The following is a 21,095-nucleotide window of genomic DNA, read 5'->3' on the forward strand; positions in this document are numbered from 1 at the left end:
GCTGTATTGATAAGATTTTCAAAATCACAATCCAATTTAGCAACATCCCCCCCCCCCATCACCCTTGGTCCTTATCTTGGAACCTTGGAGAATTCAGGAGGCTTCAATAAATTTTGCCTTCAAAGTTATTTGCTCTGTGGATGTTGAATCATACAGCTCCTGAGTTCACTTAAAAAAGTTACGATGTGCCTCATCTTTGTGCAATGCACAGGAACCGATAAACATCAGGAAAACCCAGCCAATAACCAAGTTTATCAAACTACATCCATCTTCACATTCTTATCGGTAGCATCTTTCGTTCCAGCCCTACACTGGAATTAACACGACAAAGCACAGCAAACAAAATTTAATTTAATTATGTTTTTATAGACAAAAATCTAATGTGTGTGTTTTCAGAAAATATGAGCCACCATTACCCATTAAAATATGAACATCACTCCCCCACTCTCTTGTCAGAAGACAAAAGAAATGTTTGTGGACTTCAGGAAGGTGCAGGACGACCACTCCCCATTGCACATCAACAGCTCTGCTGTGGAGAGTGAACAGCAGAAAGTTCCTCAATGTGCACACAAAGGACGATCTAACCTGCTCCTCACTAGTCAATATGGAACAGCAGCGTCTACACTTTATGAGAAGTTTATAAGGCACCCCGCCCCCATTCTAACAACCTTCTACAGCAGCGTCATCGAGAGTGTGCTGCCCGGCTACATCAAGTGTGATGTGGAAGTTGCAAGACATCAGGCCTCGTGACCCTGCAGAGGATTGTAAAAACCACCGAGAGGATCACCAGGGTTTCCCCCCATTTGTGACATTTACCAGGAGTGCTGTAGATGTAGGGCCCAAAGCATTGTTGAGGATCCCTACCATCCATCTCACAATCTCTTTGACCCAGCACCATCAGGAAGGAGGAACAGGAGCATCAGGACTAGGACTGCCAGACTGGGGAACAGCTTCTTCCCTCAAAGACTAACGAATACCGAGGTTTTGTCACCAGGACAACGACCTGTTCACCGTACTGTTTACCTGTGGTGCACACTAATGTTGCATTATATTTTATAAACTCATGGTAACATTTGTTTTATGTGCTGCGTGTGATGTGTTTTGTGGGTACACCATGGTCCGGGGGGAACGTTGCTTTTGTTTGGTTGTATATACGTACACTCAGATGAAAATAAACTTCAAATTGACTGTCCAGCAACAGTACTCCATTAGGATTGCACTGACCTACTCCAATTGCAGGTCACCTCAGGGGGTGGGGAAAGGGGTGAGAACATCCAGAGCAGAGACCACCACACCAAGTAGCCTCGATCTACAGTGAAGGACATGCCAAGTAAGCAACGATGATTGGGGATTCTAAGTTAGGGTTGCAGGCGGTTTATGTGCCAACACGAGTGACTGTATTGCCTTCCCCGGAATAGAGTTAAGAACAGAAGTGAGAGGCTGCAGAGGGAACACGAACAGGCAGAGGTTATTTTCTACATTGGTGCCACAACATAGATGCAGAAAGGGATGAGGAGAGTTTAAGGGATTGAGAAAGATTAACAATCAAGACCGCATAGCACTTACCTTATCCATGCCAACCATAATGCCTACCTACGCTAATCCCACTTGCCTGAATCCCTCTATGTCTTTCCTATCCGGGAACCTGGCCAAATGCCCTTTAAACACCGCTTCCATCACTGTCTCTGGTAGCTCCATCCAGACAATCATCACTCTGTATGTGCAAGAGTCTTTTTTCCCTTAGAATCTTAAATCTGTGCCCTCTAATTTTAGGCTCCCCTGCTTTGGGGAGAAAAGATTTTAATAATCTATCCTATGTACCTCACAATTTAATAAAACTCACCCCTCAGCTTCCTGAGGCCACATTCTTCCTGTAGTGTAGCAAACAGAACCAGACAGAACACATTGTTCCCAATGGCTGCCTCCACAGACACGCCAATCATTTGCCCATCCTCATTCTCTAAGGTCAAGTCACTTTTCTCACGTACTTCAGAAAACCCACCCACATTCACTTTACATTCCTTCCCTATCTAAACTTATTGCCCCAAGGTCATTTTTGTCAGTACTGGGAAAGTTAAAATCCCCTACGATTACAACCCTACCTTCCTGCATTCTACTATTGGGGAGGGGTCTATATGTAACCCCAAAGTGACTATCCCTCTATATCAGCAAACCCCTCTTTTATCCCCTCGTGTATAGATGGGGCCTCCAATGCATGGCGAGAATTAGGGATACACAGCGTTGGAGACTTATACATACAAGGGATTTTTGCATCAGTCCTGGACAATTTGGATTGCAAAAGAGTCATTCTTCCAGTTATCTCCAGCTAAGACACTATATAAGATCACATCTTTCTGGTTTTGAAATGGCAGAACCTGATAAATTAGGTCATCATTTAAGATCATGTTTAGGGACAAAACACATCATCGCCTATCTATATGATGCCATACAAAACAAGTGTCCTACAACAATGGATAATATTAAAAAAGAGTGGGAAAAGGAGTTGGGTACAGAGATAGATGAGGTTATATGGAATGAGGCTTTGGAGTATGTTAACTCCTGTTCCATCAATGCCAGGCATTGTTTAATACAATTAAAAATCCTACATAGATTACATTACTCAAAAGTAAGGATTCATAAAATATTCCCAGAGGTGTCCCCAATGTGTGAGAAATGCAAGTCCTCAGAGGCAAATTTGTTACATAGTTATGCTTTATGTCCCAGGATACAAGAGTTTTGATAGCAAATATTTGAGGTCCTATCAAAGGTACTAAAGGTTTAGATAATAGCAGACCCAATTTTAATAATTTTTGGAACTTCTGCGAGGTCAAATAAATTCCAGGCTACCCAGCAACAACTCCTGACCTATGGCATACTTAATGGAAAGAAACTCATACTGATGCTCTGGAAAAAGGAGGAAACTCCATCACTCACAGAGAATGGCTGGCTGCATTAATGGATACTCTGCACCTAGAGAGGATAAGATACGTTATCAAGGACAGACTCAAGGAATTTGAAAAAACCTGGCAACCATTACTGTTGTATTTAGAAGAGACTGACAGCTGAAGTAAGTGTGGGGGGCGGTAAGACCTAACCAGCACATACAGGAGGGGCGAGGGGAGGGGAGGGCTGGGAAGGGGAAAGGAGACCGGGTGGTAGGACTTCCTTTGCTTTTTGCTTGTTTACTATACATACACGCATTTGACTTTCATTATGTGGTTATAAGAAAGAAAAGAAAAAAGCAGCATTGTAATTTAGGACATTGTCGGTTGCGGTTAAGCTGATGTTGCTTCACAATAAAAACATTTGAAAACAAAAGAAAGTGACCACCCCTCTCATATTCCTAATTCTATAAGCTTCACTGGCCAATTGTTCCGGGATATCTTGAGTACTGCTGTGATACTTTACCTGATCACTAGTGCAACACCCATCTCCCATTCTGCAACCCCCTTGCTCATGCCTTAAACTGCTATAGTCTGGAAATTGAGATGTCTGTCCTGCCCTTCTCCCAACCACGATTCGGACTGCAGAAAGCCCATAACAGAGTGTTGATAGCATAGGTAAATACTGGCCTCCGAGCATGAGGGGAGGCCTGGGCTGTGGAAGTCGTTCATCACTCCTCCGTGTCACAGAAATAGGCCCTTTTAGCCATACATTGTCCATGCCTACCATGATACTTATCTGCTATGCAGACATCCCACCCTGCAAAAACTCATTTCAAGGAGGTAGCACCATCAATTTGCGGGAGACTTCCGGGAGAGGTGGCACGTCTGCAATAGAGTAGCTCCTTAGCAGCTGGCCAGCTAGTTTAAATAACGTTAGCTATGCTAATGAATGAATGACACCTGTTAAACTCACCTCAACACGTCTTTTATAGTCTTAACCCACCATGGGCAATAGAAAAGTCACTGTTGCAAACAGTGCAGTGAGCAACACTGTCATTATTTTGACCCCTATTAGGCAGGGGTACACTTTAGTGTAGTCTGGGGTGACGTACGTTTATATTTCCTTTTTTTGGAACACTCTGCCACTCTGACTTTTTTTGGAACTCTCTCGCTCTCTATCACGGGCGCGAACTCTCTCTCGCTCGTAGTCGCTCTCACTCGCAGTTGCTTTCCTGCTCTTGCTCTCTCTCTCTCATGCAGGCTTTCTCGCTCTCATTCTCTCTCTCTCTCTCGCGTTCTCTCACACTCGCTCTGAAAAAAATCGATTTATTGTATATAATTTGCGGGCATCAGGGAGCCACTATTAATTTGCGGGAAACTCCCAGAACTTCCAGGAGAGGTGGGATGTCTGCTAATCCGACTTGCTTGCATCAGGCCTGAATCTTTCTATCTCTTTTGAGAGCTGGTATAGGAGGAAAAACTTAGTTCCACTGTATACATCTGCCTACATGCCTGTTCTTTCATTTCCTGTTTACTACTGGGTGGCATATATGTAACCCCAAAGTGACCACCCCTCTCTTATTCCTAATTCTAACTAGCCTCACTGGCTAATCGGAATCACATTTACTATCACTGGCATATGTCATGAAACTTCTTGTTTTGCGGGAGTGGTACAGTGCAATACCTAATGAAAATATATAAATTACAAAAAGTGCAAAAAGAATGCAAAAAAATACTGAGGTAAAATTAAAAAGGAAAGAGAAGGTTTAAAAAAAGATGAAGAGGTCCTATAGTAGGGAACTCTAGGACCAGAGGGCACAACCTCAGAACAGAAGGATGTCCCATTAGAACAGAGATGAGGAGGAATTTCTTTAACCAAAGGGGGGTGAATCTGTGAAATTTATTGCCACAGGCAGCTGTGGAGGCCAAGCAATTGGGTACATTTAAAGTGGAAGTTGATAAGTTCTTGATTAGTAAGGGTGTCAAAGGTTATGGAGAGAAGCAGGAGAATGGGGTTGAGGGGGATAATGAATCTGCCATGCTGGAATGGCGGAGCATATTTGACGAGGTGATTGGCATAATTCTGCTTCTATGTCTTACGGCAGGAAAGCAGCATCCATCACCAGGGACCCCCACCACAGAGGTCATGCTCTCTTCTCACTGCTGCCATCAAGGTGGGGGTACAGGAGCCTCGGGACCCACACCAGCAGGTTCAGGAACAGTTACTACCCCTCAACCATCAGGCTCTTGAGCCCAAGGGGACATCTTCATGCAACTTCACTCGCCCCAGCACAACCCATGGACTCTTCATCACTTATTCTTGTTCGGTATTGTTTGTTTATTTACTTATTTATTGTTTGTTGTCTTTTGCACACTGGTTGTCTGCCTTATCGCTGCCGTCTTTCATCAATTCTACTATGGTTACTGGATTTATTCAGTATGCCCACAAGAAAATCAATCTCAGGGTTGCACATGATGACATAAATATACTTTGATAATAAATTTACTTTGAACTTTGGTGTTATGGTCTTATATACAAGCAGACCAGAAGAAACGAATATTTTAGACAGGACCAGACTAAGAAAGGGTACAAGATAATCTAAGCTGCACTGTAAATCTGACGTATATTAAACAAAGTGGGTGAATATTTATTGTGATCAATCACAATGTTGGAACCATGAATCCGGCTAAAGGAAACGGAATGGGTGAATGCTCGTTATTCCAGCTTACACAGTGTTAGGAAAAACAGGGAAGGGGAGAGAGGGCAGGGAATGGCAGCAGAGGAGGGAGGATGTCCTGGAGGAATCACGGATAGAACTGCTTGGAAACAATGGAGGTGGGACTCTCCTGCCGGCTGCCAACAGGCGAGGAAAACAGGCACCAACTTCAACAAGACAAACAGGCAGGTAGAATGGGCAGATGAAACTTAATGCTGACGAAAGTCACGTTTTACGTCTGCACGAAGAATGAGAAGAGGAAATATAATCTAGAGACACAATTCTCAAAGGGACACGAGATCTGGGGATATATGGGGATAGCTCATTGAGAATAGTAGGTTGAGAAAGTAATTGAAGTATTTAGTATCCTCTGCTTTATAAACAGAGGTGAACTGTACTTAACTGTATTGTCACAAGTATATAGAAAAATCAAAATATGCAGTGAAACATACACAAAATGCTGGAAGAACTCAGGCAGTATCAACTGAGAGGAATAAATAGTGAACTTTTCAGGCTGAGACCCTCCTTCAGGAGATACACAGTGAAATGGATTGTTTGTGTCAGTGACCAACACAGCCTGAGAATGTGCTGGGGGCAGCTGCATGTGTTGCTATGCCCACAACTTACAAACCCCAAGCCATAGGTCCTTGGAACGTGTGAGGAAACCAGAGCACCCGGAGGAAACCCACATGGTCACAGGGAGAAAGCACAAACTCCTCACAAACCCAGCAGCAAGTACTGGACCCGGTCAATGGCACTGTAATAGCGTCACGCTAACCGCTGCGGTAATGTGTCGCCCAACATGGCGGCCTGACACACAGTAGAGTATAATATCAAGGAGGGTCCATGGTAACATAGCAGTCAGTGCAATACTATTGCAGCTCGGGGCATCTGAGTTTGAAATTCAGCTCCGATATCCTCTGTAAGCAGGTTTGCAAGTTCCTTCATCTGTGTGTGTGGGTTTCCACTGGGTACTCCAGTTTACTCCCGCAGGTAAACGATGTATCAGTTGGTAGGTTAACTGGTCATTGTAAATTGTCCTGTGATTAGGCTGGGGTTAAATTTGTGGGTTATTGGGTGCTGCAGCTTATAGGGCTGGAAGGGCCAATTCTGCGTTGTATCTCTAAATAAAACTAGACAACGGAGTGACTCGTTGGGGCACCCTTTGAGAGAAGGGTAGTGCAGTCTGATGTGACCAGAATGAACATTAAATTTCCCTGAATGCTACTGCTATCTCTTTGATTTGGAAATTAAAGAAGAAAAACTCAGCTTATTAAAGAAGTAAGACGCATAGCAAGACAAATATGTGATCAGAATGAACATTAAATATCCATGAAGTAAATTTGAAGGAATCAGGCTTGCTGGGTCGGGTCTGGACTGGAATTAAATGTCCGATGTAATGATGGATTTGGCCTTGAATAATCACAGAAGGATTCCATCGATTCCCAGTTGGAGTGATTTCTTTAGCACCAAAGGACGTATTTGGAAGAGGCAATTGCATTGTCTGATGTTCTTCCTGAACTCGTTTGCAATAGGTTTATCATTGCTGTACAAATTGAGGAGATCGTTAGGTAGAGGCTGCTAATTCCCTATCCTGACCTTTCCCTTCATACAGCAGAAATGTGCGGTTTCTCCAGTGAATAGGAAAGCACGACAGTGAGGGCATACTCTGGTCATCGAACCAACATCAGCAGAAATGTGACGGCATGCGAGTTGTGCATTTTGCCTTGTTCTTTCTGTCGAGGTACTGTCGTCGAAAGTGGCCATTGTCGTCTTCAGCAACTCTCTCAATAATTACTCTGTGCCGCACATTCTCGAGTTGATCTTTCCGTTTCTCCTCTGTCTCTTCCTCTCCTCCTTCTCTGCCTGTTTTTGTCATTCTGGAGACACGCAGCCCTTCCATCCTTCGTCTCTTCATCTCTTCTACCATTTGTTCTTTCTCTCTGATCCTGGAGTCATGCAGCCCTGGCCTGACCGGATTCTTGTTCTCTCCTCCGTCTGTGCCTATTGTTGTCATTTTGGAGACGTGCATGCCTGTCCTCCTCTGTCTCGCCTTCTCTCATCTTTTTTGTCCTGACTCTTTGATCCTGGAATCGCGCGGCCCTGGCCTCATCCGATTGTTGTTCTCTCCCTCTCCTTGCCGCTTCATGATGACATTTGGCGTCATGTCTTGACCATAATGTCCCACTTCTCTTTCCACGTGACATAATTAGGCTATCCATATATTTTTACCCTAGTGCTTGGTAGAAGATAGGAAGCAGTAACACCAAAGCCTCTAAGCTGCTGAGGCTGGCCATGCGCATGCGTCGGGCTGTGGCGTCGCGGTCTCCATGGAAGGTGGAGCCCGCTCTGTGAGCATCGTGAGGCGTTGCTGAGGCTGGCAGTGCGCGTGCATCAGGCTGTGGCGTCGTGGTCTCCATGGAAGGTGGAAGTGGCTCTGTGAGCATCGTGAGGCACTGCTGAGGCTGGCAGTGTGCATGCGTCGGGTTGTGGCGTCCCGATTTCCATGATGGCCGATCGGGTCTCGGGGGAAAGGCAGCCTGTTGATTTTTGGCGAATGAGCAATTTTATACGCATATATAACCCGGAACTTTGCCTGCATTCTGTAAGTTAGCGCATTTTAATTCAATTTAGCTAAAAAAAAAAGGTGCCGCTGTAATGCACGGTTTGCGCTAACTGGAGGTCACAAACAGAGCATGAGAGTTTTAGCAGTATATCGACAAACAAGTCTTAAAGGCTCTGGTTCATTTCTGGGCACCACTTTTTAGGACAAATATGGAGAATATGGAGAGGTTACAGAAAAGATTTTCCAAAATTGTTGCTGGGAGGAGGAGAGGACGGGTTCTAGATATATGGACACATCAGAAACTGGATGAACACCCCCAAAATGCTGGAGGAACTCAGCAGGTCATGCAGCATCTATAGAAGAAAAACACCTCTCCATGTTTCAGGTCCTTCAGAAGACAAGGTCCTTCAGTGTGTCAGAAGCTGGGAATGTTCTCCGTGAAATAGAAGAGATTGTGAGGGCATTTGAAGTATCACGAATTTGCCTTTTCCTCGGGGTGACACACTGAAACCCTGGTCTTTGATTTAGAGGCATGCACCCCCGTGCCGACAGGGTGCCGCGTACGTGGTCTAGGGCAGCGCAGCAGTGCAGATGGCGTCCAGCAGCACCAGAGACCCCTGTGGCCTCGAGTGCTATTCGCACATTCTCGCAATAACTGCGTGGGTTTCTTCTAGCTACTCCGGTCCCCCCTCACACCTCAAAGACGTGCGGGTCCAATGAGCGTATTTGCCGCAGTAAGTTACCTCTAACGTGCAGGTAAGCGGCCGTGCGGGAGACTGATGAGAAGATGGGCAGGATTTAAAAGGCTAGTGCAAAGGGACGGGTGACGAGCAGTGCAGATGCAGTGCGCCGAAAGGCCAGTTTTTGCGCAATGTCACTTTGCAATTCTAGTTAAAATCATGAAGGGCTAAAATGGCAAAAGAAACAGTGTTTTATTGACAGAAGGGGTTGTATATGTAAGTGACTGCAAAAGCAAAATGAGGAAATATCCTGAAACGCAATGAGTATCCAGCATTTGAAATGACTGCTAGGGTAACAGTAGAGTCAAAGCCAAAGTAAATTCATTATCAAAGTACGTATACATTCAGTGGCCACGTCATTAGGTGCACCTGCTCATTAACGCAAATATCTAAATCAGCCAATCATGTGGCAGCAACTCACTGCATAAAAGCATGCGCACATGGTCAAGAGGTTCAGTTGTTCTTCAGACCAAACATCAGAATGGGGAAGAAATGTTGACCTAAGCGACGTAGACCGTGGAATGATCATTGGAGCCAGACGAGGTGGTTTGAGTATCTCAGAAACTGCTGATCTCCTGGGATTTTCATGCACAGCAGTCTCTTGAGTTTACAGAGAATGGGGCTAGAAAACAAAAAAGCCTCCAGTGAGCGGCAGTTCTGTGGGTGACAACGCCTTGCGAATGAGAGAGGTCAGAGGAGAATGGCCAGATGGATTCAAGCTGGTAGGAAGGTGACAGCAACTCAAATAGCCACGCATTACAACAGTGGTGTGCAGAAGAGCATCTCTGAACGCACAATATACATTGAACCTTGAAGTGGATGGGCTACAGCAGCAGAAGACCACGAACATACACTCAGTTACCACTTTATTCATACAGGAGGAGCCTAATAAAAAGGCCTCTGAGTGTATGTCACCATGTACTATCTTGACGTTCATTTACTTGCAGGCAAGAAAGAAAATAAAGGAAATAAAAAATACAATAGAATTTATGAAAACTATACTTTTCAGATTAACAAACAACCAATGTGCAAAAGAAGAAAAATTGAGCAAATTTTAAAAAGTTAATAAATAACAAAAAGATTATAAGTTGTAGAGTCCTTGAAAGTCAGTCTGTAGGTTGTGGAATCAGTTCAGAGTTGAGGCGAGTGAAGTTACCCACACCGTTTCAGGGGCCTGATGGTAGCAGGGTAGTAACTGGTCCTGAACTTAGTGCTGTAGGACACAAGGCTCCTGTATCTCCTGCCCAATAGCATGCCCTGGATGCTGGAGGTCCTTGATGAGAGATGATGCTTTCTTGTGGCAATGCTTCATGTAAATGCACTGCATGGTGGGGAGACCTTTGCCTAAGGTGGTCTGGCCTGGTTCCACCACTTTTTCATCCCTGGGCATTAGTGTTTCCACACCAGGCCATAATGCAACTAGTCAGGATCCTCTCCTCTGTGCATCTACAGAGGTGGAGGCAGATTCGATTTGAGCGTCCATGTGGGAACCTGGGTAAGTACTGAAAGGAAAGGAAAGGATCTGCAAAGAATGGGGAAGTTGGCAGGGGAAGTGGGAATAACTAGCTTGCTTTTACTGTGAGCCAGTACTGACTTGATGCCCCAAATAGCAGCATCTATGCCCCAAACATTCGATGATGTGACTCATTTGCCTGCTCAGGTGAAATTAGGGCTGGCCAGCGAGGTTCCCACACTGCAATAAACCAATTAAAACATTAAACATTTTCCCTACATATTCCACCTGCCTCCTGCTTACCCCAGTGGGCACTTGCAGACTTTATCTGTCGTGATGCAGGGTATCGACCAGAACATGGACAATTCCTCCCACCCACCTCACCACACTTCCTACAGTAGCTTGCTTGTTGTTCCGTTCTGCATCTGCACTCGCTGGTGTCTCCAAGTTTTATTTTAATGACAATCTCCTGAGCTGGTTTTCATCAGCTGAAGAATTACTTTTCCCTCACACCCACCAAACCCCTCTCACACCTTCCCTTCCTCAGCCCCTCCCCTAAATCAACCCCTTCTCACACTTTCCCTTCCCCAGCCCCTCCTCCCTCCCCTAAATCAAGCCCTCTCACACCTCACCTATCCCCTCCCCAGAGCCTTCTCCCTCAGTCCTCCCCATCTCTTCTCACGCCCCTCCTAAGTCAAACCCTCTCACATCTCACCTCCCCCCATGCAAGCCTCACTTAAAACCAAACTCCCCTTTCTCACCTCCCCCTCACCGATCCTCCTCCCTCACACCTTCCCCGTCCCCTCCCTTCACCCAAACCCTCCTCCCTCAACACCTACCCTATCCTCTCACTTCCCCTAAATCAAACCGCTCTCACACCTCACCCACCCATTCCACCCTCACCCTTCTTACACACCCTCCTCTCTCACCTATCCACCTTCCACCTCCCCTACTCCTCTCCCGCCCTCCTCCCCTTCTCCCACCCCCAACACCTAACCTACCACCTCCCCTCATGGCTGGTCCACCTCCTCCCCCTCACAGTGACCCAGTCAGTCCGTGCAAGAGAGGAGGTAAAACTGCTTGTAGAATGGCACGAACACAATAACCCGTGTCTCAACATGGAGAAGATCAAAGTGATCATTGTGGGCTTTAGGAGGGTGTAAGCTGACCACTCCTCACTGCATATAAACAGCTTCCCTGTGGAGCGAGTTGGGAGCACCATATTTCTGGGAGTGCACATAATGGACGATCTGACCTGGTCCTTCAACACCACCTCTTTTGTTAAGAAAGCACAGCAGCGTCTCCGCTTCCTGACGAGCATGAGACGAGGAAGGATCTTCCCCATCTCACCCCCCATTCTCACCAATTTTTACGGGAGCATCATCGAGCATCCCGACCAGCTGCATCATCATCATCTGGTACGGGATTTGCAAGACATCTGACCAAAAGTTTCTACAAAGTATTGCGAGGACTGCTGAGATCATTGAGTCTCTCTTCCACCCATCAGCGATACTTATCAGGAGGGCTGCGTACACACTGTCAATTATCCCTCCCACCTGTCCAACAATCTCTTTGATCCCTACCATCAGGCAGGAGGTACCATAGCATTAGGACAAGTACTGCTAAGATGGGAAACAGCTTTTTCACCCAAGTCGTAAGACTACTGAACTCCTTGCTACTAGCCAGGTCTTATCACTCATAAAGCGCCAGTAGTATTATACTGTTTACTTTTTAAACTTGTGTTGTAAAGGCGCCTTATTAATTGTTAATTTACTAGTGGTAACATTACTTTATATGTAATGTGTATGAGTTATATGTATTCTGGTTGGCACGTGGACAAGTGGTTAAGGCGTTCGTCTAGTGATCTGAAGGTCGCTAGTTCAAGCCCTGGCTGAGGCAGCGTGTTGTGTCCTTGAGCAAGGCACTTAACCACACATTGCTCTGCGACGACACTGGTGCCAAGCTGTATGGATCCTAATGCCCTTCCCTTGGACAACGTCGGTGGCGTGGAGAGGGGAGACTTGCAGCATGGGCAACTACCGGACTTCCATACAACCTTGCCCAGGCCTGCACCCTGGAAACCTTCCGAGGCACAAATCCATGGTCCCACGAGACTAACAGATGCCTATATATACAATATGTGTGTATATATATATATATATATATATATATATATATATGTATATATATGTGTGTGTGTGTATATATATATATATGTATGTATGTATTGTGTCATGCACCTTCTTCCAGAGGAACGTTATTTCGTTCGGTGCTACATATGCGTATAGTTGAATGAAAATGAACTTCAACTTAAGCTCCCCCTCACACCTCACCTACCTCCACCCCAATCACCCCTCCTCTCACACTTCTCCACATTTTCCTACCTAGCTTTGAATCATCATTGTTAAGGACACAGCAGATCCACAGTGCTCGGTACTTTCAGATTGAAGCCCGGGCCAGCTCTGCAGGGCCCCGGAACTACAGCAACAAGCCATTGTACTTTCCCTCCCAGCCTGGGTGTGTCGGGACGATGGGGACACATGAAAGAAGATCAAGTTAAGAAACTAGAATAAAAGGGTCTGGAGAATATGCGTGTCTGTGTCTCTGGCACTGATGCAATGCCTACTTTCACAAACTCACAATCACACAAAAGGCCCTAGTTACCAAATAGAATAATGGATATCAGGTGGTTAAAGAAATGAAAGAGTGTTAAAAGCAAAACCTTTTTAAGACTTGTTTTTACTCTGGACACGCCTTGCTGGAAGCTGTACTCTCTGTGTCAATTACACTCCCTTTATGTGCACATGAACTGAGCTAGTAAGCGTGAGGTGTCATTGATTCCCAAAGTAACAGAAGCAGAGCTGATCTTACAGATAAGATCACGAGGGGCATAGATAGGGTGAATGTACTCAAGTTTGTTTTTTTGCCCAGGGTTGAGGAATCAAGAACCAGAGAAGAGATTTAATAGGAATCTGAGAGACAAGCTTTTCCTCTCAGACCAGTCAGTATATGGAACGAGCTGCCAGATGAACTGACTGAGGAAGGTATACTAACGATATTTAAAAGATGCATGGGTAGGAAAATTTTAAGAAGGCTATAGCCCAAACACGGGCAAATGCGACTGGTTTAGACAGGGATCTTAGTCGACGCAGACCAGGGGGACTGAAGGGCTTGTTTCCATGCTGATGACTATGACTGTAAGAGGAGTATTGATAGAATTGATCTCACAGCTAGCTCAGACTGGATGGGCTGAACAGTGTCCTGTGTTGTAAGGGTGTGTGGTACACAGAACAGGATACAACAACACAGCAGGGGCCTAATGATGTTTATAAAAGGTTTTACATGACTTCCTTGCTTTTATTTTGTTCAGAGTCTATTTACAAAGCCAAGGATATGGGAGTTCCAACCCCGAGCAGCTATTTGAAACTGCCACCTGTATTGTCAATTGCTTCTTCATAATACATCATCACTGCTAACTTGTTTTGCTGCATAGTTGCACAGAAGTGATATCTATTCTTTTTTTCTCTTGGATTTTACTCATGAACCCAGACGCATGACATCTGGCAGGAAACGGTGAATGCAATCAGAATAGCATGAAGCTCTTCCACATGGTCCTAGTGCCTGCCAGATTTCACAACACAGTTCACTGAAGTTAGAGACACATCAGTAGCTTTTCCCCCGTCCTCTACCCTCCAATACGCTGACCCAAAAAATCATGAAAATATCCGATAGTTACATAAATGGTCATATTTTACAGCACACTCCTAGACCATCTCCAAGCATGCATAGAATTCCAATGGACCAAATCACTTCCTATCAGCTGATGTATGAAAATCCTTCCCGACCCAATCAAAACACATAAGAGGATATCCCAGGACATAGCTGGAATGGTTCTTTTACTTAAAAAAAATAATAATTGTGTAAACATACACAAGTTTCTTATATTTTCCTATGAGTTTGGAAGAGGCCATTTGGTCCATCATGGCTGTGCCAGCTTTCACTTCAAAAATTTCCCTCCTGCTCATTCTCTCTTGCAGAACTCCATCATCTTTTGGGACATGCCTTCTCTTTACTACCATCAGGAAGGAGGTACAAGGAACCTAATGACCCACATTCAACATTTTAATAACAGCTTCTTCCTCTCTGCCATCAGATTTCAGAATGGCCCATTAACACTACCTCCCTATTCTGCTTTCAGGCTAGTTTTTCTTTTGTAACTTACAGCAATCTTTTGTGTCTTGTACTGCTTACACAAAACAACAAATTTCCCGACCTATGTCAGTGACAACAAACCTGATTCTGAACTCTATGCTCTCTTTCCTCACACTTTCTGAGGCGCTGTCAGTGCCGAGTGTTACTGAACAGTTCATAAGGAGTTGAATGAACTGAAAAGGGGTGGATATAGACAGATGGTTAATGCTGTTTGAAACACGTGCACTGGTCTGTTGGGATTGTGTATTATTCTGCCAAGGAAAGAAAACAAACATTGAAGTTTGTGGATGATCCTGAACTGATGTAATTGAAGAAAAAGGAAGATGTATGGCCAGATGGAGTAGATTTGATGGGACAAATGGCCTAATTCTGCTCCTATGTCTGGGAGATGAGGAGTAATGAGTACAGTCGTGAGAATGTGTGGAAACAGCAAAGAGCAGGATTGTGTAATAATGCTAGAATCCATGAGATTGAACTTCGTACTGAATAGGGCTTTCTTGTGCTCAGCTGTGTATGTATTCCAGCGTACTCTGCAGTTAAAACTGCTGGAGGAGGAATAATTGCATGCCAGTTTCCTGATTTTAATCTATTCACTGACAGCTGACTGTGGTAAAGTTTAGCAAAAATATTGCTGGTAACACTCAGCAGGACGGGCAGCCTCTCAGGAGAGGGAAACACGGTTTGGCGTCGACAACTTTCCATCAACAAGCTGAAGCGCTCATTCTGTAACTCAAGAGACTCTGCCGATGCCGGACACCCAGAGTAACACAAAGAAAATGCCACAGGACTTTAGCAGGTCAAGCAGCATTTCTGGAAAGGGACAGACAGTTGGCGTTTCAGGCCACGACCCATCGTCAGCACTGGAAAGGGGAGGGGGTGGATGGGGGGGGGAAGAAGCCAGAATAAGAAGATGGGGGGGGAGAGGGGAAGAAAGGGATAAGGTAAGAAGCTGCAAGGTGAGAGTCAGAAAAGGTAAAGGGCTGAGGGAGAAGAAGAAATGTGATAGGAGAGGGCAGTGAGGTAGACTAGATGGGGGCAGAGTGGATGAAATGGAGCGAGAGGCTGCAACAATTCGACAAGAGTTTACCTGCTTTTCGCATTGAAGGCTCAGTGTTGACTAATGAAATAGTCATATTGATTACATCTGAATAAGCTATTGTATCATTGTTAAAATCCCCAAACATACTAATCACCTGGGAGTCTGTACTACAGGAAACCATCTGCAACAGTGGAAGACCAAAGTAACTCTAGACTACAGGTTAAGAATTGGGAGTTCATTTCTTCTACCATTTTCAAGAAATAATAGAAGTCCTTTTTCCAGTTATCCCTAGTTTAAAAGATATACTATGTTCTTCTGGAAAATGCCCGCCCTGGGGTTGAAGGGCAATGTGTGGGAGGGAGGGAGGAACGAAGCTTGTTTTGCTGCTGTTTGCTGTGTCCTCTGTTGTCCTGCCAAGCATTGTGGACATGCTATGTTGGCACAGGACTGTGGAGACATTTGGGGGGCTGCCTCCAGCACATCCTCAGGTTGTGTGGCTTGTTAACACAAACAAGGCATTTCACTAACACGAAAAAAAATCTGCAGATGCTGGAAATCCAAAACAACACACACAAAATGCTGGAGGAACTCAGCAAGCCAGGCAGCGCCTATGGAGGGGAACAGCAGTCGACATTTCGGGCCGAGACCCTTCATCAGGGCTGGAAAGGGAGACGTCAGTGCAGGAAGGTGGGGAGGGGAGGAGAGGAAGAAGTAGAAGGTGGCAGGTGATAGATAAAACTGGGAGAAGGGGGGGGGTGAAGGAAGGAGCTGGGAAGTTGATTTGTAAAAGAGATAAAGGGCTGGAGAAGGGGAAATCTGATAGGAAAGGACAGAAGACCATGGAAAAAAAAGAGAAGGGGGAGGACCACCAAAGGGAGGTGATGGGCAGGTAAGGAGATATGGTGAGAGAGGGAAATGGGAATGGGGAATGGCGAAGGAGAGGAGGGGGGCAATTCACTAAAGGCAATTCACTGCATGTTTTGATGTACATGATAAATAAATTAATCTTAAACTGAATCTGCCTTTCTAATTCCCTTCTTTAAAATTGCGTTCTGTCTTTAGCAGAAGTCAGGTAGCACTGCTGCCTCACAGTTCCAGCGACCTGTGTTCAATCTAACCTCCTGTGCCATCTGTGTGTGCAGTTTTCCTGCTCTCCCTGTGAATTATGAGAGTTTTATCTGGATGTTCTTGTTTCTCCACACATCCTGATAGATTAACTGCCCTTAACTTGTGAGGCATTCATGGGAACGTAGAAGGAATAAAGTTGGATTTGTGCATGATAGTCAGTGCAAACACGGCAGGCTGAAGTTAGATGAGGCTATTCGGAGCACTCAGTCTGCTCTGCCATTCAATCATGGCTGTTCTTCGTTCTCCTGCCTTCGTCCCGTAACCTTTGAAACTCCTACTAATCAAGAATCTATCAACCATATGAATGCCAAGTTATAAATGCCCATAAGGGAGGGTGGCATTTAGATGGTCCTGTCTCAGGAATTCCTTCCTGGCCTAAGGATGTCATATCTGAGGGAGTATCCTGTTGGCATCCTGCTGCAGATCACCCACAGTGAAGATCCAAGATCACACTGCCAGATCTTTACAACCAATGTACTTACAAAGCAACAATACCCGACCAGGTACCCTAGCATACTTTCCACCTGAAGGTATGATTACCTTGTACTCCCTTCTCATATTTTGTATTTTCCTACCATACAACAGGTGGGGCTGTATGGCCAAGCAACTATATATGGATCTCTGAGCAATCCAATCTCCAAAACTTACTTCCACATAACCCCTACCTATACCCTTTCAAGCTGGTAAAAGACCATATGATATAGGAGCAGAATCAGGCCATTCAGCCCATCAAGTCTGCTCTACCATTGAATAATGGCCGAGTTATTTTCCCTCTCAACACCATTCTCCTGCCTTATCCCTGTAACCTTTGACACCTTTATTATTCAAGAACCTATCAGCCTCCACTTTAAATATACCCACTGGCTTGGCCTCCACAGCCTTCTGTGGCAATGAATTCCGCAACAGATTGGGTGACATTACAGGACACCTTCACTTAGTTTGCAAGGATAGTCCACAGTTTCTAATTATCTACTGGTTAATTTTCCATTTCTCCCCCACCTTCATCTCTCTCTCTACCCAAGGCCCCTGATATTGTTCCAACCGAGATCACTGCAAGCTCGAGGTCAGTATATGACAGTGTAAGAGGTAAAACATCAGCCATGATCTAGAAAAATAGCAGCAAAAAGCCTCAAGGGGCCAAATGGCCTACTTGCTTCCATCCCTCCTGTTCAAATAAGTCAGATTGCTACACATCCTGAGACCACGCCTGACCAGGTAGCAAAGATAAGCCAAAATTAGCCAAACATCAACAGCAGTCCATTCAGCATTAAAACTAAAGACAGCAAAATTAGGAGGGCAATTTTACTTCTGTATAAACTTTGTGCACCTTTTAATGACAAAAGCTGTGACGATGAACTTGATGTGTACTTACTGCGAAGAATAGCAGTAACTTGTTAGCTAATTCAAAGAAATTTCACTTGACTTCTGCTAAGCTTGCATGCCACTCCTCGGCTCTATACCGAAATGATCGCAAATCAGCTGTAAGTAATACTGATTCAAGGGGTTTCTGTTCCCAGTATCCATTTTGCCGTGTTGTTTATGGTTTGGGTGGGATAGTTAGAACCAGATAAACCTCTCCTCAGTCTTTTCCTTCTCTATGAATATGAGAAGATTGTGATGCAATGTACCAGCAGCTATAATATACTTCATCAGGAGTTTGAGGAGACTTGGTAAGTCAAAGACTCCAGCAAATTTTTACAGATGTACTGTGGAGAGCATTCTAACTGGTTGCATCACTGTCTGGTATGCACAGAACTGGCAAGAGCTGTAGAGGGTTGTAAACTCAGCCGGCTCTATAACGGGCACTAAGCCTCCTCAGTATTGAGGGCATTTTCAATAGGCGATGCCTCAAAAAGGCAGCACCCATCATTAAGGACCCTCGCCACCCAGGATGAACTCTCTTCTTCATCAGAGAGGAGGTACAGGAGCCTGAAGATAAACGATCAACATTTTAGTAACAGCTTCTTCCCCTCTACCATCAGACTTCTGTACAATGAACCAACCCATGTACACTATCTCACTACTTTTGCTCCTTTTGCACTTAATTTAATTTCCATATATACTTTTTGTAATTTTTACACTATTTTTATGTATTGCACTGTCTTGCTGCAGCAAATTTTGCAACATATGCCAGTGATAGGAAACATGACTGACTTTATTTTTTCGATTTCTTGAGCGGAGTTCTGTTAATTACTGTGAAGGAAACCTGGATAGTGCCTGTTCAAAGCTCACCAATCTGTAGCAGTCGGTATCATTGTGAGATCTGTCCCTGCAAAATAAATGGAAAGCAGCCCAACTGCGCTATAATCCAATTACCAAACCTCGGTTCCGAAACAATGACTCGGAGAAGAGATAACCAAAGTGGTCAGACTTTTAAAGGTGAAATAAATTGCTGCTGGGAAAGGAGGATTTCACAGCCCGCCAGAACGCAGGACAGCACAGTGACACCATTACCAGAGCTGCTGTCTCACAGCTCCAGCAACCCAGGTTTAGTCTTGACCTCCAGAGCTGTCAGTGTGGAGTCTGCATGCTCTCCCTGTGACCCTGAGAGTTCCTTCCTGGTGCTCCAGCTCCATGAAGCCATACGACAAGGAAACAGGTCCTGCTGACCACCAAACACCCATTAATCCTACAATTATCCTATCCCTAACTGCCTCAGATTCTACCACTCACAGGGATCAATTTACAGTGCGGAACTAACCTACATTTGCGGTCAAAAGAAGATTATAGTTGGGAACTTAATATTCAAGGATACAGATTGTATCAAACAGACGGAGGTAGGTAGAGGGGTTGGCATGACTCTGTTGGTAAAAAAATTACATTAAATCCTTAGAAAGAGATCATTGTGGGCAGCATCATTGTAGACCCATCACACCCTGGACATCACCTGTTCCAACTCCTTCCCTCTGGTAGGCGCTTTAGATCACTGTATGCCAGGACAAATAGGTACAAGAACAGTTTCTTTCCGTATGCCATCAGTCTTATGAACACTTGAATTTTAGTCTATTATAAACCAAGTCCACCTGTACATACACAGGTATACCTCATTGTATATAGTTCACAATTATTTGCACTATTGTTTTGTTTGCTTGCTGATTCTGTACAGCAAGAGCTCAGGGAAACCGGCATCAAATTCCCTGTATGTGTCCACATACTTGGTGATAATAAAGGATTCTGATCTGATCTGATCTTCTGATTGTGGGCAGAGTTAAGAAACTACAGGGTAAAAAGACCCTGATAGGAGTTATATACAGGCCAGGATATGGGCTACAAATTACAACTGGAGATAGACAACACTTGTCAAAAGGGCAACGTTACAACAGTCATGGGGGATTTCAATATGCAGGTGGACTGGGAAAATCAGGTTGGTGCTAATTTTGGATCCCAAGGGAGAAAATTTGTAGAATGCCTACAGGTGGCTTTTCAGAGCAGCTTGTAGTTGAGTCGACTAGGGGATCAGCTATTCCAGATTGAGTACTGCATAATGAATCGGATTTGATTAGGGAGTGTAAGGTAAGGGAACCCCAACTAGACGGTGATCATAATATGATAGAATTCACCCTGCAATTTGAGAGGGAGAAGCCAAAGTCAAACGCATCAGTCTTACACTGCAGTAAAAGGAATAACAGAGACAGGAGAGAGGAGCTGGTCAAAGTGATTGGGAAGGGACACAAGCAGGGATGACGGCAGGCAACAATGGCTGGAGTTAATGGGACCAACCTTGAAGGCACAGGATAACTACATCCCAAAAAGATGTATTATAAAAGACAGGACGATGTAACTGTGGCTGACAAGGGAAGTCAAAGCTAACATAAAAACAAAAGAGAGGAGCAAAAATTAGTGGGAAGATAAAGGATTGGGAACATTTTAAACACCAATGGAAGGCAACTAGAAAAGCAATAAGAAGTGAAAAGATAAAATATTAAGGTAAGCTAGTTGATAATATCAAAGAGGATGACAAAAGTTTTTTTTTCAGTTATATAAGGAGAAAAAGAAAAGCAAGGGTAGATATCAGACCATAGGAAAATGACACTGGAGAGGTAGTAATGAGGGACAAGAAATGGTGGATGAACTGAATAAGTATTTTGCAGTCTAACCTGTAGAAGACACTAGCAGTAAGCTGGGAGATTGAGTGTCGAGGAGAGAAGTGAATGCAGTTGCTATTATTAGGGAGAAGGTGCTTGGGAAACTGAACGGTCTAAAGTAGAAAAGTCACCTGGATCAGATGGACTACACCCCAGGGTTCTGAAAGAGGTGGCTGAAGAGACTGTGGAGAATTAGTAATGATCTTTCAAGAATCACTAGATTCCGGCATGGTTCCAGAGGACTGGAAAATTGCAAATATCAGTCCATTC

General features: G+C 44.6%; 1 protein-coding gene across 3 annotated transcripts in view; it reads right to left on the bottom strand.

The window, feature by feature from the left end:
• The window catches only part of LOC140191238 (cdc42-interacting protein 4 homolog), a 195,277-nt gene that overhangs the window by 25,454 nt on the left and 148,728 nt on the right, over positions 1-21,095 (bottom strand). The window lies entirely within an intron of this gene.

The sequence above is a fragment of the Mobula birostris genome, chromosome 32 (genome assembly GCF_030028105.1).
Source record: "Mobula birostris isolate sMobBir1 chromosome 32, sMobBir1.hap1, whole genome shotgun sequence".
Taxonomy (NCBI): Eukaryota; Metazoa; Chordata; class Chondrichthyes; order Myliobatiformes; family Myliobatidae; genus Mobula; species Mobula birostris.